We start from the raw sequence: 24,104 nt of genomic DNA on the forward strand, positions 1-24,104 counted from the left end.
ATAAGTAAAACATTCAAAGCATCCCATCAATCCAGCACAGATTTTTAACACAGGCCAGTCCAATTAAACTATTATGGGTGGCCAAAATAAGATCCTCATGCTCTTGCTAAGTCACATGAATCAAGTACTGTATGGTCATGTTGTAGTGAGCAAATTGAAGCAGAAAGCTGGGAAGTTTCTAGTCTCAGTTTCTGTCTAGAAAAGCAGACAACATGGAAAGGATCTGCTGCTCTTGAATTCATAAAAAAAAAAACAACAACAAAAAAAAACTGGAAATGAAACAGATGAAACCATTAATTTATTTCACTTGAAAGGTTCTGCTTTGAGGAGAGCTATGCCATATTGTTCTGTTCAAGGACACCAGATTAATCGCCTTTTCTCTCCTTCACCTTTTATAGTGATGCTGCACAAATGGTATCAAGCTGATGGAGAAAATTATAAATACACTGTGGCTGCAATTTAGCAGCATTAATCACACAAATTTAGTAGTTTTAGATGGTAGTAGGTAATCCATTAACTGCAAAGTTGACAGTTGTAGCATAGAAGCCTGAGTTCAGGCCTCATCTTCCCCTTTCAGGTCATCTGTTTCTTTCTCAGCAAAAACATCTGGTCATTTCAGAACTGTAATTTTCATACATTTTAGCTAACAGTGGAATGTTGAAAAGCTGTTCTGAAAAACATAGTTCTTTCCTGTGCCAAACCAGTTGGCCTGGAGTTAGCAAATGTTGTTATAAATCTTCCCTTTGCTTTTTCAACAGCTCTAAAACTACAGAATTAAATACTTCATAAAGACTAGCCAGTGGACACAGGTTAGTATGCTGAAGATGTGGAGCATGCAAAGCCACCAAGACCTCTTGAATGCTGCCCCAGCCACCCCATGGAGCTCGAGCCCACAAAAACCCCAAGCTGCCTCCCAACCCAAACCTTAGATGGAGGATCCTTTTGCTTTCCTTCCCTCCTCCCAAGCACAGCTTAATATAAGACACTGAGTAGAGTTAGAAAGAAAATAACAAAACGTAAAGCCTGCTTTCAGTCACATGTGTGCACACTCTCCATTAATGGGTGTCAGTGGAGATGGTCTTTCTCACTGCTTGTCCTCCAAATCTTATCCTGACCTTGCATGTAGAGTCATAAATAGTAGGCCAAGGGATTTCCCCATCATTTCTTTGCCAAAAAGAAGAAAAAGAGAGAAATAGCAACACAGCAATTTTTGTCAACCTAAAAGACTCAGAAATATGAAAGGAAAATTTTGGAAGTGATGAAATAATTTTTTACCTTTCCAAGGTAAATTTCATCTGGAGAGAACTGAGGACATCAGAGCTGTGCCAGATGGTGTGCTGGTTTGTCCCACCAAGCAACAACCCAAGAGCCTGGGAGTGGAAAACCCAACTTACTCCTCCAACAGATATGTTATGATATACGTAAAATACAAGGGGTCAAACTGGAAGTGCTCTAATCCCTGTGACATGTGGCTAGAGTGTGCTGCACAGACCTGCTTTGGTCAGAAACCCTGTTCTGGGTTAGACATAGGAATGTAAAATCCCACCTCCCCTTCCCATACAAGCCCCCTGGCTTCTGCTCTGGCACCTGGTGCCAGAGAGATATCATCTGTGCTCTGAAGGGTGCATGGACCCGTGGGAGAATCAATGGCACTTTTTCAAATACACGTGGGGAAGCAGGATGACCCATCGATCAGGGGCAGGACTCCTGGTTTGCTGAAAATTCAAGAACTACTGAAACTTTGGGTTTGAGCAAAAGCATTTCTTTTTAATTATCATTCCGGTTTTGTGGTCCTGATGAGGACAGGAGGAATGGAATGTTCTCTGCTACCAAGCCCTGATGTGCTAACGCTGCTCATCTGGACTAGCAGTGCTGGGACAAAGCAACAGGAAAACACTGACTGCATGGGATATCTTCTCAGAGCCATGACAAAATTTCTGGTCAGACAGAGGTAGCTGTATTTTGGAAGAGCCCAGCAGGACACAATACTCATTTAAGACAAGAAGGAGGAAAGTTCAAGTTGCTCGTCTGAGCAGCAAATCCCAAACAAGCACCAGGCTGCCAGAAGTGCTGGTGTTCGCTCACTCTCATGTTCATCATCTGCCAGAGCTGTTCTGCTTTGTGTAAGGATTAACCAAAGTAAAGACTAAAATCCAACTGCTAAGCTGCAAGCTGAGTGTCTGTTCATGGATCTGTTCACAACAGTCACTAGCCAGGAAGGAGCTCTTCTCTTGCTCAGTAGAAGGAGGCAAACACTTCAAACCCCTTCATTTGAGAAGGAACAGGAACTTCCATGCATGTCTTCCCCAGAGTAGGTAAACAGTCTCAAAACTGGTATCTTGGATCAGGGATCTTGCAGGCTCATTTTTCTGATTCTACATAAAACGTGAAATAACTTTTTCATTCTGAGAAAGACATTTTATGATCTCCTTGAAGTAATAGATGCTGAGAGCCTACTAGGAGTTTTTTTGGTCACAGAGGTAAGAACCATTCGTACATTGTGGTAAGAAGAAGAACCATGCAGAGAAATTACCTCTGGCCCCTTCTGCCAGTCCTGAATGTGATGCCTAAGAGATTGGTACCTTAGCCACTGCCCTGGGATTCTCAGCACACAATGACGAGGTCACTCTTGCAATCAGAGTACAGCACCAGTAACAATGTTTGCATGTTTCTTAACCCTGATATTCTGATTTCATTTCAGGCAGATCCCCTCAGCTCAGCCAAGGCCTTCTCCAGCCTTAAAGCAAGCAAGCAGGCAGATAATACCCACCATTGGAGGGACCAAGAAATATATGTACGGAAAGAAAGGTGTGAATCCTGTCTGTTGGCTGGACAAGCTTCCAAGCTCACGTTTCAGAAGGGCTCATGTGGAAAAACATCTCTTATTTCCAAGTCCTTCAGACAGTCGTGGTAAAATTGCAGACAAGCTCCTTATGAGCCAATGCCTCCTGACATTTGCTGTCCAGGAATGTGGAAGCACATTCATTTTCTAATGGAAATTAATTGAGCAATACTGTTTGCCTGCTTCCAGTCCAGGACTTTCAGCACACCGATAATGCTATGGGAGAAGGACTTCTTACCCTTCATTTCTTCTCAGTCTAAGTCTGTGAAGACCTTATGCCTGTACAAATCAGTATTAAATGCTATTTTGCTGGCGTGGTGATGCTTTATATCAAAATTACACAGACAGACGGTGACTTTGCAAGCTGTAAATTAGGTAGGAACCAGATTTTGATTACCTAAACAACATTTATTGATCCTAGAAACCAAGTACCACCTTGCAGATCTGACCTTGTAGAAGGGCAGGTATCTGTAAGACATCTGTTACCCAGTCCCCCCTCCCAGCACGTTCCAGTCCCTCCGTGCTGAAGGCTGGTGTTCAAGGCAGTAGCAAAGTTATTTTAATACCACAAAGAGATCTGGCTTTGGTTTTAGCTTGCCACAAATTTAATTCCCTTCGATCTGAACTAGTTACCCTGTTCTTTCTCATTGTTGGGCTTTCTGCCTGTGCATGTTTACCTAACACATGCTGACATTGTGGGTGATAGTTATTTTGTGTTATTTTTGTGTATAAAAGTGTCATCCAGCTTGGTAGCCACCAAGGCTCCCCTTCCTCTTCCACACACTGGTCTTCTCTTATAATTGTGTTCCTATGTGCTCTATACCCAGAGGACCTGTATTAAATTTTAGAAGATGTATCTGGGAAGCGTGGACCTCCCCCCCCTCCTGCAGTGGCTGCAACCAGCAGCCCATTTATAGCTCTGTCTCTGTCCTAAGTGCCGAGTGCTGCGTTTTAGCCCCTTCTGTGTTGGGAGTGGGGTTTCCTGGCTGGTGTTCAGGGCTGGCAATCACACAGACTGAGACTGCAAGAGCCAAGGAGCAAAAATTTAGAAAGCTACTTAACAAAGAGATTGCGTATGTGCTGCTCGACCTGAGGAATGAACAATTACTTTCCTGACTGGTCTAAAAGGGGGCTGCTTTATTTCAGTATCGGAAAAGAGATTCTGGTTTTCTCCCCAGTTAGGAGCAGAGCAATCCTTCACTGGTGATGTTGTGTGGAGACTTGCATCAACCTCAGAGCCAGCTCAGCTCCTTCAGCTTCTTGAGCACATCCTAGTTCACTGTTGGCTTCTCCTAATGCTCTCCATGAACATGAAATGACTCTGGTTGTCAGTGAGGCAGAGCAGGGGAAGGCAAGAGCACTTGCTCTCATCCCAGCGCTGTCAGACAAAATGATCCAGGGAGGCTGATCTCGTGCATTGCAGGGAAGGGCTTATCACTCCTTACTCCCACTTTTTCACCCATGGCTCTTCTGTTTGGCTCTCCACACAGTGCAAAACAGAGAACTACCCCTAACCACAGGGGCAGAAGGCACAACACAAAACCTATGAAAATCAAGGCAAGGAAGTGAAATTCCTCCTTTTCATTTCATTTAAATCTGCCATTATAAGACAGGCTGCTGCTTCTCCCCTTCCAGCTTTCCCTGCTGCTAAGAGCAGCATCTCACATAGATCAGGACACCCGAGTGAAAGAAGCTTCAAATCCCAGCCAGATCGTAGCATGACCTATGGCTCCCCTTTTGTTTGGTACAGACTTCACCTTCAAAACCTTTGCAACAAAGAGCTTCTCTCATACAACTGTGATAGGATGTTTATGGCCAAAATTTCAAGAGATAATCCTGTAATACGTGTCAATGTGAAAGGGCCTGTGGTGACTGCCAAAAAATGTTGGAGGAATATTGTCTCTGCAAGGGGTATCAGGAGGGGTGGAAACAGTACAGAAAGGACTGGAGGCTGAAGGGGAAGAGACAGATAAAGTCTTGCATTCAGAAAGTGCTGGAGCCCTTGCAACGAGCTCAGATTGCTTACTGGGCTTTGTGCAAACTGTTTACAAAGGCCCAAGGTTTAAATTATGGTGGTGTCAGGAACCATTAAAGTTTGCTGCACTGGAAGTACTTTATGCTTGTCAAAATTCACTTCCTCCTCCAATACTCTTGACATTATTTTTTTTTGTTCGGTTTTATTCCCCTGCCCTCCAAAAAGGGCAAAAATATAAAATATAAGTTTCATAATGTCACAGTTTGACTCAGGTCCGACAACAATGCTCTCGATCCCCTCCCCCTCCCACCCAGGTAGGGAAGGAGAGAGAGAAAAAGAGAGAGACTTGGCTGGATTGAAAACTAAACTACACAGCTTTAATTAAAACACTAATGAATCATACAAGAAAATATATACAATTATGTACAGATATGTTCAGGAATGGGCAAAAGCCTCTCGCCTCCCCCCACCCCAGCAACTCCCACAGCATTTCCCTGAACTGGGAAGAGTCCCGAGGAATCCCGGAGCTGCTGCTGGAGAAAGCAGAGAGTTATGGGGGTCACGAAAGATCAAGCCTGAGGATCGACGATGATGGATGAACAGAGTCCTCCCCGGACGCCGGCCATGGACCGAAGAGAAGGGGAGAAGAAGAAGGAAGGAAGTTGTCTTCTGTGATCTCTGACCTTCCTCTCAGCTTACGTAGATATATGGAATAGAATATCTTTGGCCAATTTTGCTGTCCATCTAACTCAGTCTCCTACGGGGGGGTCACAGATCTCCCCATAGTGTCTGAGCTGGCAGAGTGCAGGTGCAGCCTTGAAGCCTCAGTAGTTAGAAAAACATCCCACTGTCTTATCAGCCTAGCAGAACACACTGTTGCTAGTTACAAGAGAGCTTACTGAAGGAAAAAAAAATCAGTAAAAAGAAAAATTGGCTTCATCCTGGCTCAAACCAGGACACATAATTATGCTTTCACTGATAAAGTAACATTTCCTGTGGTAATTAGGACAGTCTATGTCATACAGAGAATTTATCTTCTTGCTTTCTATGAGGATCTGACCTTTTTTCCTTACAATAATTTCTAAGCATTCCTTAAATACAGTCAGATATTGTAGAAAGTGACAGAAAAAAACCAAACACAACAGAAAAACCCTAGGTAACTCTCTCAGCAGTTGCACCATAGCCCATACAGTTTCATACAGAATAAAGGTAAGACTATACAAGCTTTTAGGAACAAGTAGTATTTGTATCATGATATAAAAGGCACATAATGCCCTCCCACTCCCCTCTAACCATAAGCAAATTGTTAATTATCTGTGCTGAATGGAAATAAGCCACACCTGGAACTTTGATGTTGTTTTCTTCAGGCAGAATCACCCACCAGAGGTTTTCATTGACATTTGAGTGTTGCTGGGGGTGCTTGAAGGGCTCACCCTGCAGCACAGTTTTTATATTAGACCAACAGTGCAGTTGGTCACTGTTGCTCAAGTCTTAAATTTATCCCACTCCAAACTGCTTGGGGCAGGAAACTTCAGGTCTGGTCTCAGGGCAGTTTCCAAAAGGCAGAACTTGATCTGCTGTCTGGGGCTACTCCCAACGTATACAGCAGCACAGGTTGGACTTGGAGGCCCTTTGTGCAGGGAACACAGAGACGCTTTTCAATATTGGTTCTCAGGTACCTGCCCTCTCCTGTCTAACAAAAGCAATGTTGTGTTTCAGCTGACTTGTCCTCTTCTTGTAGGGCTCAAAAGCAAGCCTTCCTCTTAACTTGAGCTTCCCCAGGTAACCAACGAGACTCTTAGAAAATAAAAATTTGTAGTTATCCTCAGCTACCACTGGATGTCAGTGATTGCTGGACTTCAGCAGTTGTTTAATTAAAAAATAAAATAAAATAAAATAAAATAAAATAAAATAAAATAAAAGGCAGGGGAGGCATAATTGAAAGGATTTTTCTCTCTTTCTTTGACCGTAGTCAAATGTGTGTGAAAAACGTGTCCTGGATTAGATCCTTGAACAGAAATTGATGAAGGATTGTCTAGACTTGCATCCTGAGAACACCCATAGGTGGGTTAGGAGCTCAGGTGCTCAGCAAAGCATGCTTCAAACAAACCAAATGGCATTTGCATTCTAAAACAAGGGATACTTGAGTCATGCATCTTTCAGTGTGGTTTTATATGTTAGATTTAGCACCTCAGTATCCATCATGGACCCATGGAAAAACTGCACTTGCTGTCTCTTCTGAGCTCTTCTGTTGTTTACTCTGGCAGATGGATCACAGGACGAGCTATCCCATCTCTTCCTGTGATGTAGGATTGCTCATGCTGAAAGCTTCCTAGTATTCTTCCTTCATTATTTTTTTTTAGAAGGTCCCATAGTAATCCCTAAGATGTTTCCCAGCTGACAGTATCATATTGTTTAGTAAGTTTTTTCCTAATACTATGCACAAAGTTTTCCTAATTCCTTCCTGCTTTGCTTAGCTCTCTTCTCTCACCCTTGAGACACAAAATAAAATAAAATAAAAGGCAGTATTTTAAGACCTGCCTGAGCCACAGGCAGGACCAGAACCAAGCAGTGCAAGTGCAACCAGATGGTGGGGCAGCCAGGCTGAGACACAGATGTGCAGATTTGTCTCAGGCCGTGTGCTTGGCTTTGCACTCACACATGCTTTTATGCACTCCTTTGTAAAAACATATCTTAAGACAGGGAAGGGACTGGTGAAAAAAAGGTGCCCTTTTGGCTGACAGACACATTTAAGTTTCATGGTCTCTCTTTGATCTGCTCTGCTTCAGGCTTAGGAAGGCACTTCAGAAGTTGTAATCTGAAAACGTGGCATTAGCACATAGACACAAGGAACACATCAAGGAAGAAAAGGCTGATTGTTCATGTTCAGTGGCTCCAGAGCAGAGTGAAGGAGGGCAGGAGGCACAACAGAGCAATACAAAATATTAGACAGGCACTCCCTGATTTTTGCAGGCATAGGCAGCAGAGGAAGGTGGTAGCTTGTGTGCAATCAGTGTTGATGGCTCCCGACAAAGCAGATCTGTTCTTACACAGGAGTTGGACACAGAAGCAATACTCTCTGCTTTACTGTGCTTTAAGAGCATGCTGGATGCTTCTATAGATTGCTAAGTCTGTAACTGGGGAAAAAGATGTAAATGGCAACAGTTGAAGACTGATCTGTTAACACACTATAGCAGCCTTCAAGAATGGTGAAAACACCCATAGAAACAAACTGGATGACAGGAGGTAGGGATGGAAGGTTAACATGCTCAATTTGTTCTACTTCCATAGTTAAAATGTGAGGAATGTACACAAGCACATGAATGATAAAGTAAATAATGACACTGCACTGCAGAAGGCAGTTGCAGTGAGAAGTTTCCCGGCAGCATGGTGAGCTCAGCAGAGGCTGTCAGACAGCCCAGGCGTGAGAAACCCCACGGGGCTTTGCAGCTGTCACATCCTCTCTGTGGCATTTGTCTTCCTGCAGGGAAGGACTGGCTGCTGGCACTGGTTGGAGTACTTTGCTGGGACAAGGGCACACGGGCTTCCCATCTTTCCCTTGCAAGGAGCTTCTAGGGACAGGACCCAACCTTCCTCCTACCGGGGCTGCTCCTTGTCTCCGTCTCTCCTTCCCAAACACCCATCCCTACCTTCTTCTCACATGAGTTACTCTGTCTCAGCAGAAGGAGCAGACCAAATCTCCCAGCAAGGTGACCATGCAGCCATCCTAGTTTGAGAGTACTAAAACAAAAACTGCCCATGGCCACATTAACCTGCCCCCCCTGCCCAATCACAGTGCTCCTGCCTTGGTGAGTGGTAGAAAATGTCTCCTCTGAGAGCCCCTCTGGCTGGTGTGCTGGGCTCTGCCTCTTTGCCATCCCTCCCTCTGCTGCTGCAGACTGGAGAAGAAGATTTCTTGCTGGAGAAGAACATTGCTCATCAAGACAGGTCTGCTTCTCCTGTCTCCCAGAGTAGGACTGGCTCAGTTGCTTCAGGGCTTTTGTGGACTGTCACTGGGCTCTTGGACTCAGGCATTCCTATCTGCTGCTGAGTCCAGTTGGCGACTTTTCTGGTTGGGAAGTAATTACCAACGGAGGTGTGTGGGTTCCATATTTACATATTTGTGTGTATTTCTAATCCACCATAATATTTATTATTATTACTTCATTATGCTTCTTCTAGAGTTGTTTTTTTTCCAACCTTGAAGTCTTTTGCCCTTATTCCCTTTCTATCTTCCTCTGGAAGGATAGTAGTGGGATAACAGAGAGCATCTGTCACCTGGTTATTGACTAAATCCATGACCACAGTGCTGCTAGACAGACTTGCACACTGGCAGGAGGTTGTGTCTAATCCCTTCCAGCCAGAAATGGCATTGAAGTCAGGTCCTCTAGTTCCCAGCAAAATGTTCTAACCACTGGACTAGGTAGGAGTATCAAGGGTCATATCATTAGACACTTTTTAAGGAAAGGACTTTCTGTGATTTTCTATTAAAACACAACCTAGGATGTACATATACTCTGAGAGGATATGGAATCCTCTGGTGACTTAAGAAAAGAGAAGCTTCAAGCCCAGGGTCTCAATTAATTTCAGGTATAAGGTAGGACTGCTGGCCTGAGATGGTTCCAAACATATATTCCTTGGGGTAACAAAAAAATAAGTGGGGGCTGAAGAGGGGAATTAAGCATTATGAGGGTTACTTCTTAATAAGGGACAGTTTTCAAGATAATCTGTTTTAGACTTAGCTATTTAAATCTGCTTTGGCTTTAGACTTTAAAAGCATGAAGTAATGAAAAAAGCATGAAGTAATGAAGAATCCGATACATCTCTAGGTAGGTGTTCTGTTGGAAAAATACCAAAACACTTAAAAGGAGGTATATTTCTGTACCTTAAATACACCTTCAGCAAATACCAAAGGGATTTCATGGCAGCTGGGTAGAAGAATAAAATGGTTTCATGGCACCAACAGTGGAAGATGCTGCTGATACCAGACTGCTGTAAGCCTGCATTTATAATTTATGGCATTTAAATGGACGTGTGAGATAAATGAATACATGTGCAAGGATCCAGTCACAGTATTTCGCTGTCCTTCACAGAAGCTCAAGAGTGTGCACACTGTTGGCCCTGACAAGTAAGACACTACAGCAGGTACCAGAGACCGGGTGCCACTGAGGAGATGATGGAGGGATCCTACCATGAGCTCCAAGTATGATGAAGTAGCCCACATCCTACCTCAGCTTCCTCCAGGCATTTCAACACAACCACTTACAGAAGTTTCACAGTTGATCCTATACTACACAGAACCACATGCTGGTGGCACCTTTGAGGTGTGCCTTGTCTGGGACTGTAGGCAAATTAGATGAGGCAAGAAGAGTGGCTGAAATAACTTCAGCTCCTTGCAGCTCCCCTCTGAGCAGCTGCTTTACCCTTGAGTGGTGGCTTTGCACCCTATGGCAGGTACCAGCCACATCCTATAGCACAGACCTGGGGAAGCTGATCCTGCTCCCATGCATCCTCCTGCCATTGCAGCACATCTCTGACTTTGTGTGCAGCATGTGCAAGGCCCGTGGGAGAAGTGACATGGTGGGATCCTGCTGGCAGGCTCAAGGAACCAGGTACCAGGACAAGGGGCTCGCTCTTGGCCCTGCATGCTACCCTGCTGGAAATCCAGCTGAAGCAGTGCTGCCTGGCACTACTGTCAGTCAAGAGAAGGAGGTCCCAGGACAGCCCTTATGCTCCTACTCTACCTACAGACAGCATATTCTTTCTGTTAACTGTAGCTCATATTAAAAACACATCTTAAAGCACAGAGGAAGCCACTGGGGTGCCTGACGTGGGGTAAATAGACCTCTCACAAATTCCTAGGAAAACAGGAATAGGGGGTAAAAGTCCTTTGCTCAAAGCCTGTTACTGAAAATAAAAACTTCTTTCACTCTATTGTTAATGTGATTATTGGAAAGTCCTCCCTTTCTAGAGTCTGATTTTCCCAGCTCACAAGGGCCCACAACAGGTCAGTACCAGGTTTCACCCACTCTCCCTTGACACCACCACATCTTTGATGCTGTCATTGGCAAGTGCTTTCATTAAATAAGAAACTGTTTAGACTATTTCCCACAATCACATGCTCAAAATCGTTTGTTTTACAGCTAAAAATGATCCCTTGTCCTACCTGTCACCATCTTGCTTGTGAATCAGATTTAGCCTGACTGTCGTGGGATGTGAATGAATGTCAGGCTTGACTTCAGTGTCAGCTCTGCAGAACTTTGTAGCTATGAGAAAACACTTCTGAACCGATGGCCAGTTCCTCCCACATCAGGTACTCCAGACACAGCAAAATCAGTGGAGACGTAGATTTCCAGCCTGCCGTGCACGGGTGTGACTGCTTTGCCTTGAAAAGATAGCTGTAACAAATGAAGCAGTTTCTTCATGAGTGTGTGCTTTCTGCTTCAATTTTTTTGTGAGCTGTATTTTATGTTTTCACATCTATCCAGAGGCACATTTTAAAAGTCCCTTGGAAAAATCGACACACATACTTTATTTCAGATTCAGTAATTTTATGTCACGCTACACAGACCCTTCAGTACGTTATAACAACTGTATTTCTCTGGATGCATTTACCATGGCTATTAGTAGGCTAGGAAAGAAGAGTGAAGAAAGCTGGCAGGTGTAAGAGTAAGAGGACCACATTTCAGAAGGTCTTTTTCAGACTACCAAGCAAAGTTGTTATATAAACCCTAATCTTCAGCCTAAAAGAGTCAGCATGAAAAAATTTCTCTCCCTTCTCCTCCAACCTCCCCCAGGTAGCCCACTGTGGTAATTCCTGCCTTCAGCCTTACAGTTGGAGAGCTCTGACAAAGGGCAGCAGCTTAATTTTACATCTATCCCTTCTGTCCTATCCAACAGCTCATAAAAAGTAAAGCTTCCTTGCTCTCCCCAGCTCTTGGGCAGTTTTAGGAGGCAATGTAACAGAAAGGGATAAGAGCACGTGTCTTGTTTCAGCAGGGATCGAACCAGGCTTTCAGATAACCTGTTTGACTTGGCAGAAACGTGCCCTAAACCAAGCCAGAGCCCCTAGGTTTAGCCTGATTCTCCATGTAAACTGATCTCACAACCACACAGCCACCTGGCATCTTCCAGCCTGGGTGGCAACGCAGGTTTCCCATTGCAGCCTCACCCTCCCAGCAGTGCCAGAGGAACTGGAGCAGGCAGGCTTGCTTCATTCCCACAGAGCCTGATTTACTGTCCTCTGGGAACAAACACATGACTTCCATTGCTAATAATAGACATTGCTGACACAACAAGGGAGAAAAGATTCCCAGCCTGCTGCTGACACTCACTTGCCTCCTGGTCGCTTATCCCATGTGCCTCTGTTGGTCTCCATCATACCCTGCTTAAGAGCATTGCAGTCATTATGGGCTTGATTCTCTACTGCTTCTTACCTTGTGCAATCCTTTGCACCTGTGTAAAGTGAGTGCAAAGTGAATTTACATCTACTTTGCACAGGTGTAAATGATTACACATCCATGGGTGCTAAGACTCTATATTGAAGCTGCTTTGGCCAGAAATTGCATCTCAGTTGAAGCATAAAGAATCCACGGAGGACAGGTGATACAATTACTCAGCAGGGGAGAGTAAAGAATATGCTGTGGATAGAGTGCCTCTGTTTTAGTGTGAGCTGGCCACAACTTGTAGCACACAACCATAGTTCTCAGAGGTGCAATGGTGACATGTAACTTTGTATTTGATTTTTATTAAAGCAACTCAGATATTGTGTTTTGTAACAGGGAAAGGGAGGTGAAACTAGAAATAAAATATGGCAAAAAGGGGTTATTGAAAGAATGTCAATGGCTTGAAAGAATTTATAGATAAGAGAGTTACAGCTACCACACAGGTGCATGTCACCTGGTTTTGTAAAAGGATTAATTCCTGCCTTCCCTCTGTTAGTGCTACAGCAAACAGGGTCTGACAGTTCCTTTTGATGGGAAAAAGGTTTTATTGGCAACCAGTTGATTTTCTAATGTAGATTGACTGGTTTGGGGGAATCTGACCTTGAGTTATAGAGATGAAGAAGGTCTTTTAAAGATAATGTTATAAATAGGTCTTAAGAATACTTACATGCAAAGTTCATGTATGTCAATGACACTCTCAAAGGTTAAAGGAAAAGATCAAAGTATTACCTTTTAGACCTAAGTAGTCACAACTCATAGTCCTGTAGGTGTGTTCTGTTCGGGAAAGAAATTGCTCACTAAATAATGTGGGTTTGAGGCTAGCCTCTTTATTCACAGTGATCATCCAAAGTTTTTTCTCAGCACAGGAGAAACGGAACAGCAAGAGGCTGGCATTCTGTTCATTGTTCCCTGTCCCTTTTGCAGGACACTTGGCCAAATAATTTTATAACTTTTTTTAGCTCTTCACTAAGCATGTTGGGTTAAGATACTTAACTTCTTGCTCTTTTGTTATAATCTGTCCCTACTTCAGACACCCACATTTCTCCAAATAAGACCAAGACAGACTTGTCCTGCCATATATGCATGTGGAGTGATGTCCGTGTTTCATACGGAGGTTGTCGAAGTTGAGTTCCTCAAAAGAACTTATTTTCTTCCAGTTGAAAGGCAGCAACTATGTTTAATATATAAAATTAACTTTACTTCTCTCTCACCAATGTAATGAGCCTGCAGTGGTGGTAGTCTAAAGAGTATGTCCTAGACAGAAAGAAAAATAGTATCTATTAAAATATTTTAAGTAGTTATTGTTAAGTAATAAATTATTACATAATTATGCAGTGCCCTCTCATCAGAGCATTTTAATTTTGCTGTTACATAATTATTATATTGCCATCTAAGCAGTGGTGAAGATATATACATAAAACTTCTACCCTAAGGTGTGCTTCAGTGATACAATAAATCATCTCAGAGACCTGAAACTTCTGCTGCAATTAGGACACTTTCAAATTATTGATGTTGCTCTAGCAATACTGCCTCTAAACTACAAGTTCAGTATCTATTAGCATCTGTTTCCTACATGAAAGGCATTTTAAAATCCAGAAAAGTAGACTGTGAATATTTACAAGAGCCTTCATAACTCCATAAATGTTAAATTGTGTCCCAGTGACCATTGCATTTCTGACGAGGAGCAAATTAAAGGGGGGGAGGGAAAGGAATCAGGGCCAGAAAGCATGACAAAGTAAACAGATGTAGTAAATATAAAGAAATAAACTAGAAGGGAAGTAAGAGTAGAGACCAAGCAGGGAGCCGAGTATTTGGTGCTGAGGATGGCTTACAAGCCTTTGCTGCTGAGGTTTCTTGACTTGTCCTTCCTCTTGTTGCTAATGCAGCACAGGACCAAAATATGGGAAGTTGGCCATGGAGCAGCCACTTCACTGCTCAAGTGCAGGAGCTGTTCTGAGCAGCTTGGAATTTCAGAAAGGTAAGTCTGAGCTCTCACATCACCTTGGGCTTCACTCTTTGTTGAGAGGAAGGAGGGCAACTCCACCTCCCGTTCAAGGCTATAGGACCACTGCAGTCTTCCTAGTTTTCCACTCTAGATCTGACAAACAGACCTCAGTAGAACGATCTGCTTCACAGTGGCAGAATGAAGCCCTCAGTGGCTAATGATTCCAGCAGCTTACTCCCTCCATGGGGCAAAGGGTTATATCTCAAGCACAGCCCTGTAGAGACAGTCAGACTGCTTTTATGCATCTCCACAAGACACTGGTACACTTGCCTTGTGGATGTCCCAGCTCACCCTGATGACATGCCCTGAGGGACATGTATTTGCCTGTCACAAGTACACCCAAGCTAGCTGGTGTGTATCGTGTCTACAAGCTTAGAAATCAACCTCTTCTTAGGATCCTGCAGAGCCAGAAGGGATGGTTTCTGGACAGCTCCACTGCCATTGTGTCAGCAGAAATTCCTCTCCCTTTGAGATCCTAGGTCTCAAAACAGGTTCCAGCCTCTGGGAAGTTATTTCTTTGGCTGGAAAGCTCCTGTGGTGTGTCACTTATAATGGTGCCATGGTCTGTCCTCTGCAAGCCAGTTGTCTACAAATAATTCTTGCTCACCTGTGCCACATTTATAAAGAATTTTCACTGGCAGGATCTGTAAGACATGGTTTCCTGGCACTTACTCAGCTATTAGGCATAATGAAATCCAAACTGTTTATTAGCTCATCCACTATCTCAGCTATCCAGAAATCTAGCTCAAATTCCAGATGTCCAATTTACAAACCCAACTTTCTCAACTGTTGGATGAATACAATTTTCCTTGTCACTCTCTCCATTTGAGACCAATTAGTAGGTTCACATTTGGACACTCTACTCCTTACTGGGTTTACATGTCTGCTGTATTAATGGTTATCCTTGCAGCAGTGTCCCCTTTTTCCATGCATTTCATAGATACCAGCAGATGATTTGTAGCCAGTTTCCTCTTTCTGTTGTTCAACTGTGAGGATCTGAACAAAAACCTGAGGCCTCATTTGTGCACCTCTGGGCTTCACTGATATAATGCTGTGTCCTTGCAACTCTTAGATTGGGAAAGAAGCTTTTTACTAGGCTCTTGTGATGTTTTGTTCTGGCCCAGCTTCCTACTATAACAAGTTGATGTTTTATAGTAAGATTTTTCACTGTACCAGCACTTAGCTCAACAGCTTTCTTTGGGTTTTGTGTATTGCCAACTCCTCGTCTTTTACAAACCAAATCTATCACTTTTCTTATTGTTTGAAAATGCCACAGACCAGACTAGAGTCACTTTTTCCATCTGACATATCTGTGCTTACAGGGCTCATGGCAATTAATGTCCATCTTTCTTGCTAGCAGCTGCTTCCTTTCCTGGTTGGCTGCAGAGAAACTCAGATGGTGGGGCAAATTCCCGAAGACCTTGGGGTGTCTGATTTCCTTTTGCTGATCTGGCTCTGCAAGTTGAGGTCCAGCTAAATGTGTATAAGTTGTTCCACTGCCCATTTATCCTGGGAGTCCTTGTTTGCACCAGATTATGCCAAGAACAGGTCTTGTCTGGTTGTCAGCCAGGTCAGCAGATTCAGCTTTCCCCTTGTTGCTAATTCTCTGATCTGGCTCTGCCTGATGTCTGCCTGCACGCCACATCTCAACAGCTCCTGCAAACTTGGAGCACTGGGTTGTCTATCGTGGGCTGCTCTGCAGCATGGACAGGGCTGGCGTGTGCGGGCTGGCTGCTGGAAACCTCTCCTCTCCCTCTTCCTAGCCACTCACTTGGGTGAGACGCTGAGCAGAGCCAAGAAGCCTGTCGGGCAGTTTTCCCTCAAAGAAATCCAGTTTTGCATTATTTAAGCTGGACAATCTCTCCTCTCCCTGATTGGCCTCCGAGGGTTACAAATGGAGTAGAAAATAGTTTTACTGAGGTCATTTGGCTAACTCGCTTGTGGAGCCAGGTGGCTGAGTGAGATCTGCTCTGACCTCTGTCCCTTTCATTGCTTTCCCGACACAGTTTCTGAGATCTGTCATTTGTTGCTGCTGCTCATGTCTATTAGCAGGTCTGGGGTTGTCAAGACACCTTGGAGTCTCCCTGGCTCCATAGAAATCCTCCTCATTCGGAGCAGACAGGTCTCTGCTTCCAGCTCTGGGGCTTCCCAGACTGGCTAGACACTGGGTAGCTGCTGGTCCAAAAGCAATTTAATCTCCACCTACAGGTCATCTCTCCACCATTTTCAAGAACCTTCTGGATGCTTCTTCCTTCTTTATTGGATGGTTTATCCTTTAATGATGCCTCACACTGCTGGCTGTAGGTCAAGGGAGACCATTTTGCTGGAAGGTGCTTGAATGAGCCCAAATGTGCTGAGGGCTGTCCCAGATCTTTCCCAGCACCTCCTCAGCAATGCAGGTAACATTGACAGCCACATGGCTGGCATGGGACAGCTCTGTTCTTCTGCCACGTAGCACCATAGAGTCAAGAGAAGTTGAGGGGGAGAGGGACACTGGGGAGAAAAGGAGGTAGGAGCACCGCAAAGGATGAGATGGAGGGGGGATGGAGGTATAGCAAGGACTTTGGCTGCCTGCAGGCTCTGCAGGATGTAACTGCCTATCAGATCTAATCTGTGAACCCCATGCTTCCCACTTGGCTTTCATACTTGCTTCCACCATGGTTGATTTTGATGGCATCTCCATTACCCCATCTCTCTTGATCCTGTGCACATGCAGCTCCTTGGTTTCTCCTCCTGGAGCCTGGCTCTTGCTCCTGACATGAACAGTAATGCTTCACACTCCAGAACACTCGCCAAAATTCAGAATGCTCTGGGCTATATTGTGTAGGATATCAAGAGGTTGACAGAGTCCTCTGTCTACAAAGAACATGCAACGTGCAGTGTCCCCAGATGCAGGAGGAATTAGGAGCTGTTTTTTCATGTTACAATTGTCTTTTAATCAGCTTAGCTATAATCATTTTCCTCCCCCACCCTGCCTCTGTTCTTGGAGTTATAATCCTAATGTTTGCTTAAGCTATGTCCTTGGCTTTTCAAATCTGCTCTGCCTTCTTTCCATTAACACACAAAACCAATAACCAGTGAGATATGAGACACCTGTAAATAGAGGTGATTTCTTTTTATTATTTATGCAGGAATGCACATCTCTACATGGAGGCTGCTTTGTTTTTCTGGTTCCACAAAGCATCTTGAAGGCTTTTGTTTCTTGTATTTATACTAAAGGGATGGTGGATATTACAGTTCTCCTTGACTCTTCTGAGGACAATCTCAGTGCTCAGCTGGCTGTTTAATTGGTGTCTCACTTTAAAGAAAAGGCATGGTTCTGTTTCTTGTAGGTTCTTACCAGCCAAGCCACTTAACCTCAGTGTCGCTAATTTTCTTTAGCACAAACTAAAAGGGCACAAATTTACTACAAATTCAGGTATCTTAATAGTGGCCTTGGTTTAGTCCAGTTAGATCGATGTTTGCAGACAAACCACTGCCCTAGCTGAGAACCATCCTGGAACCATTAGCAGAAAGACACAGTAAGGAAGGAGATCTGGAGGAAGGAGAACTCTGCCTGTCTGTGATGGATTAGCACCCTGCCATCAGAAAGGCAGCTCGGTTGCTTCTTGTGCCTGCTGTGGACAGCAAATGGAGTCTTCAACATCAAGAATAGTCTATCTGGGTACTTCTGCCAATGCTGAATTAAATAATTAGGAAAAAAAGTACTCACTGGGGACCTGTTCAAGTGTGATGCAAAGCAGCATGGGTGGCGAAGAGAGGCAGAGAATTAAAGAGTGGCTGGACCAAAATTCTGACTTTGTAATTCAGATGGAATGAGCTCAAGTCCTTTGAAGGTTGTTCATTTGAAAACATTTCTGCTAACTTTTTTCCTCACATCAATTTGCTTATAGATTAATTTTTATAAGCTTTCCATGGGGGGAAAACTGATAATGTGACCCAAAATATTTCTCTTCCAAAAATGGCTAAGCTACAGTGGAAAAAACCAGTTCAGCCACATAAAGATGTGATAGTTATAAAAGCAACATGAGGGTCTTGCACAGCTCTCCACCTGCAGCAGCTAATTAAGAAGCAGCAGCTGAAGCCAGGTCTTTCCCCTTCCTCAGGAAGGAATGCTTCCTGTCTTCTGGCACAGCAAGATTTGGGGCTGGCTTCTGGGATTATCCACTGCCTCCAGCAGACAGCCAGCATGGGATGAGAGTCTAAGAGTTAAAAGCCCTCTCCCAACAATGATTCCTCTTTCCTGGAGGCAGCAAATTAGGCCCTAACTCTGTCTTTCTTGTAGGGCTGCAGCTAGGTGAGCAATCAAAGCAGCAGCAGTCTTAGGAAAGGGTTATGTATTTATACAGACAGATAAGCTGGTCCAGCACCCACATTCTGTTGTGTTAGGTCTTCTGCTTCCATGTGGAGGGACAAAGCCAGAGCAGGCCATGGCCAGTTCTTCCATCACGTCTGCACTGTTCAGTGCATCCATAGGGTACCATGTAGCACAAGACCTTTCAACATTTCTGGGCATTGTCAATGGTCACCTCTCACTGATTCTCCTCCACCCCTTGCTGCCCCTCTGTGCCCTGCCTAATCCATTGTGCACTTACCCCATGGCTCCCCAGAACAAGGCAAGGTAGAGAGGACGATGAAATCTCCACTGAAGACTGGACAGCCACTAGTGGTGGGGGGACAGCCACATGGCTTTTCTCATTGCCTAGGGTACATGCCAACATAATCTGTCATAGATGGACCTGGAGCTTGACTATCTGGGGACCACATCCTCTTTGAGGTTCATGTTTGTGATCTCACTTTTGTAATGAGTGATAAATACTCTACATTTCTTTATAGACCGTTGTAGCAGTCAACATATAATGTTGCACTGAGAGACAAGTGAAGGATTCAGAGACTGCAAGCACAGGAGAGAGGAGCTGTGTGGCCCTCTTGAACTTTCCACATACTGTACCTGTGCAGGCACATGCCAGTGCCTTATATTTGTTCCTCATAAGCCTTCACAGTCAAAGCCAGAACAGGTCTGTATGTCTTTCCCCTTCTCTCTTTCTATGTAACACACCTCAGGCTACAGCCTGAAGGAAGTCTCTGGTTACAAACAATGAATATGGAGTATGATGATTTTCTTAACTCATTTCTCAGCCAGAGTGACCTGAAATGGCTGAGCTGAAAACACTTTCTAGCTCTGAATACAGCAAAACTTTGAGGAAGGTGTGCTAGTCCCAGGAGGAAGGCTGTCTGCTCCTTCCTGCCCTGCCCTGGTTGTTAATATTTTTCTGTGCTTTCGCAACCTGCAGTCCTCATGGGCTGCTTCTCTTTATCTGTTTGAGCTGGGAATTGCTGGCAGTTCATTGCCACAGGCATGTCCCATCCCAGGGACAGTAGAGGGCTGGGCAGAGCAGCCAGCATGTGGCTGTGATCACAGTGGTGCTGGAAGCAGCCTGCTGCTGCCATGCTGTAGCTGTTACACATCTCAAAGGGCAGGGCTCTGCTGAGTCACTGACACCTAAACAAGTGTCCACAAATGTCTAAGGTAGAGGGGAGGTGTAGGCAGCTCAGCAAGGAAATTCTGCTTTAGGGGTGGCAGAATTCCCCTGTGGGCTGCTCTGGCAGTTTCAATGAGATGTCCTTCATGTCAGTAGGAGTTTAAGTGCCTGGCTTACACAGAAACCTTCATCTTGACTCTCATACTTGATGTCTTGAACTGAATCATGCCCACAGGGCTCAGCAAGGTCTACTCACAGGAGATGTTCATCCAGCCCGGGGCTGGCTCATGGACCCAGAAACCAGTCCCAGGAGTGCTGAGAAAACCAGCCTGCTGCCAGCACCTTGCAGTCATCCTGCCTTTGCAGCTTTGGCCTGGGGTATCTGCAGTCCCATCTCCTTATGGGCATTGTCCTAGGAAAATCCCAAGTGGCCAGATGATGCTCTAAGCATTCAGTAAATGCCCTGTAACACTTGCTGTGGAATACCTATGTGTTTCTGTGGGTAATCAACATGGGAAGGCATCAGATACAGGTTTGACTCTTCTCTGCAGGCATGCTTAACATGCTAGACTAATGCAGCTAAGACCAAAATCTGAGTCCATTCCCTGCCTGAATCAAGCCACTCATTTGAACTTGGCCTTCTACTTCCTGGCTATCTCTTGCAATCCTTAAGCCCTGACATTGATTGCTACCTCTGTCCTCATCCCGGTGACATTCAGCTGCCTTTAGACAGAGCCTCAAGAGGTCAAGTAGTAGACTTGGATATTAGGCTGAACGTGGTAATGTCACACAGAGATTGCTTCAGCAGCTGGCCTCAGGGCTAAGTGTCAGGTTTGCCACCAGCATCTGCCTGGCAGCAGGAGAAAAACCTAGTGACAGCTTCTTCCTCCTCCTCTTAGTGTTGAGCCTCAAGTTCACCACATGCCCCTGAACTTAGAGAATATATGTCTTGAAAGTCCCAACTCAGCTGCCGCAGCCGAGCATGAAACCAGTTGTCCTTCCTGGTCACTGGGTCCCTGCATGCAGCACTAGTGCATGTTTGTGCTTCAGTGCCTGCAAGGCAAGCACTCTCCCAGTGCCTTCTGGTGCCTCGCACAAAACCAGGCATGACCTCTGCCCGAAGGAATTCAACCAGGCAGCGAGATGTCTAGCTGCTAGAAAATCACCTGCAATTATTCACACCCTCAAAATTGCAGGAGCAAAATGAGAGCCTGCTTTTCAAAATCAGGTCCATTATGTGTCTGCAAAGTATATAATCTCCACATAATTCATCAACACCATTAATCTAAACTCCTAGGTACTGAGCTCAATGGCGCATGTGTTTTCCATGTGTGTGCAATATCAAACAAACCTGTGTTTAACTTGTCAGAATATAATCAACTTCCATTAATTACTTCAGTATGAAGTCTCCAGTACTATTGGTTCTTCATATAATCACTCAAAAAGCTTTTATTGGGGAGCTAAACAGCGCAATAACACTAATTAATTGTGTTTCTTGGACAACTGAGATTGTGTAAGTGGAAAGGTGGTTTTGGTACATTTCCCACTACATTGATTTTCACATTTCTGGAACGCATTTCCCCATAATAGTCATTAGTGCATAGAGAGAAGAGTTGGAAAGGTGCGGTAGAAGCACAGCATTCCTGAAATATGATTTGAGATTTGTACTGGATCTGCACTGTTTGCCAGAAATCCAAACTCTGGCAAATAACTTAGCCTTTCTAGGCTGTTCGCCCAATTGGCTGAGTGAAAAAAACAGCAAACCTAAAAACCTGCCAATATTTATGTACCAGCGTGTGATTCAATTGTTTTATTGCAGAGTAAAAGTGACACAAGAGAGAGAGAAGGAGGATGGAAACTCTATGAGTCCAGAAGTATAATATGAAGCATTTGAATGTTAGTGTTAAAGAATTTTAAGACCTTTAATTAAACCACCCCAAAACTCACAAGCTCAACAAAACCGAAAAAGAAAGAGAAAGAGAGCAATTGCTCTCCCGGGGCTTTCAGGGCTTTACTTCTACACATATTTTTCTAATTCCATGTAGAGGAACAAAGAATGTGCTTTTCCCACCTGAGAAGTGTTGTTTGGTGATTCATGAAGCTTTCTCCCTTGTCTGAAGCAGAGATTTCTCAGTTACGTACCCCAGGGCAGCGCCGCTGCAGAGCGGAAGGGAACTGGCTGGAAGGGGGATGGCTGATGGGGAGGCCCTGAGGCCTGGGGAGCATTTCAGACCAGCAGGATATTACTTAGTGTCGTGTGTGTATGTGTTTATATATTGGGAGTAAATGAATTGTTGCGCTCAATGGCATGGAAAAGTAAATAAAAAGCCTCTCTCGGCTGGATTGTGAATGCTGGTTGTGGGTTTGGATTCTTGTTTCAAGGCTCCATTCACTGCTGTTTTTTTATGTTTTCAGGCCCTCTGTGTAGCTCCAGTGTTATCTCAAAAGCATCATCTTTTTGTCTGCACGAATAGTCAGCAGCACTCAAAATACAAATCTTCTTATTTACATGTTCATAGCTTTTTGCCTTTGAATTTCCACCACCCACATAAAATACAAATTCCACTCCATGGAAATGTATGACACATCCAGTGCTTTGTTAAAACAAAATCAAAGTGTGCTTAAACCCTATGAGATTATTCTTATTTAGTAGCTTATTCTTCTTTAATAGTAAACATTGTCACAAAGAAGTAATAATTTATTACTGTGCTCTATTGAGCTAGGCTCTGTAAAAGTCAACGTATCCCTGGAAAAGGTGCATCTAAAGGTGGCAAACATGTACTGGGATTTGTGAGAGGGGAGGAAGAAAAGTGTCAGACAAAAGTATTGTGATGTTTTAGGGCTTTACATTTTCCCTTGGTCTAAAGGGCAGAGTTAATTCCAACCCATAATTAACCGAAGAATGTAGTCTGCACTTTAATTCAGTAGTTCAAAGGAAATAATTTAATCACTCATAATAATAATTATTATTGTTGGGAAATGGAACGTCCTCTGCTGTGCTGGTTTTGCTTGTAATCTGAAAAATAGGTGATCCAGCAGTTCTAATAGAGAGAAATCTCATCATTGCATATGCCCAGACTGCGATTTCTTATAAGACCAATTATAGATTCTTGATGTTTCACTCTGTCTTTCAGTCTGACTGTGGAGTTAATACTAGACTCTCCAGGCAGACCTCTCAGAAGCCAGTTGATAAAAAACTGGTGCCAAGAGACAGACAACAGTATCAGTATTATGTGTTGCTCGTGCAAGGATCTCGTGAGACATCGCTGCCGTTTCCATTAGTAAGTATGTTTTCACAGGTTGGCTTTTGCTACTCTTGTTAAAGGAGCAGAATCTTAACAGAAGAAAATGGATGTTGGCCTAAATAAAGAACTAGACTTGTAGTCTCACTGAAATATTGGCAAGTCAAGATCAGGGTCTCTTAAATACCTGGCACCAGGTGGAGGCAGGGAGAGGAATCCATGTTCTGTAATTAACAGGCAATGTCCCATGTTAGTCAGATCTTCCAGATCGGAGAGTTTTGACTGGTTTCCATCCTTCAGTGATCAGTAGTTTAGTTTAACAACCAGCTCCCCTTAGCAGTATCTCTGATATTCCTCTTTCCTACCTTGAGAGCCAAAGCCTATTTCTATCATGCTGCACTTGGATCTGTTTCAGGTTTCATCATCCTTCTGAACATTTCTGACCACTTATGTGAGTCCTTCGCATCAAGAATAGTTCATTCAGCACACACAGTCAGACTGTCAGTCTTTGCAGAGAACACCTTGTGAATCATGTAGCTGGCAGAAAAATGGGATTGAATTTGCTATAGTCACTGGATCAGATACAATGGTAATAAAATTCTCGTCTCTTTTGTATCAAAAGTGATTGTGTATCTCTTTGGCTAATAGAATTGCTGGTGCTTGCAAAAAAACGCCCAACATCTTATCACAATGAATGTATGAAAGACTCTTAAATTCTGATTTACTTTCCTCCTTTCTATTTCTGGCTCAGTTTCCATCTTTGTACATAGCTTGACTTTGCTTTGCCTCCTACTCTCACCTTCCCATTTCCCTATCCGCCAGTTTCCTTCTGAAGTGAGCTGCTAGTACCTAGAAACATACTCAGAGTGTCCCTTTGGGTCAATATACCAAGCCTTTCATTCCCAGCAGACCCTTCCCTCTGAATGAACACATCCTGCTGGCCTGTGTGTCCTGGCACAGCAGCCCTGAGGATTCTCCAGCAGCGGTTTCCTTGGCTTTGCGGTGCAGAGCGCGAATCCCCGCTCGGGCTGCAGGCATCTCTTTTCCTGTGAGGTAGCAGCATCGACCGCAAACCAGCCTGTCAGAAAGGGTGTCCGTTAACATGTTCAGCA

The sequence above is a fragment of the Chaetura pelagica genome, unplaced genomic scaffold (genome assembly GCF_000747805.2).
Source record: "Chaetura pelagica isolate M959 unplaced genomic scaffold, ChaPel_1.0 scaffold17, whole genome shotgun sequence".
Classification (NCBI taxonomy): Eukaryota; Metazoa; Chordata; class Aves; order Apodiformes; family Apodidae; genus Chaetura; species Chaetura pelagica.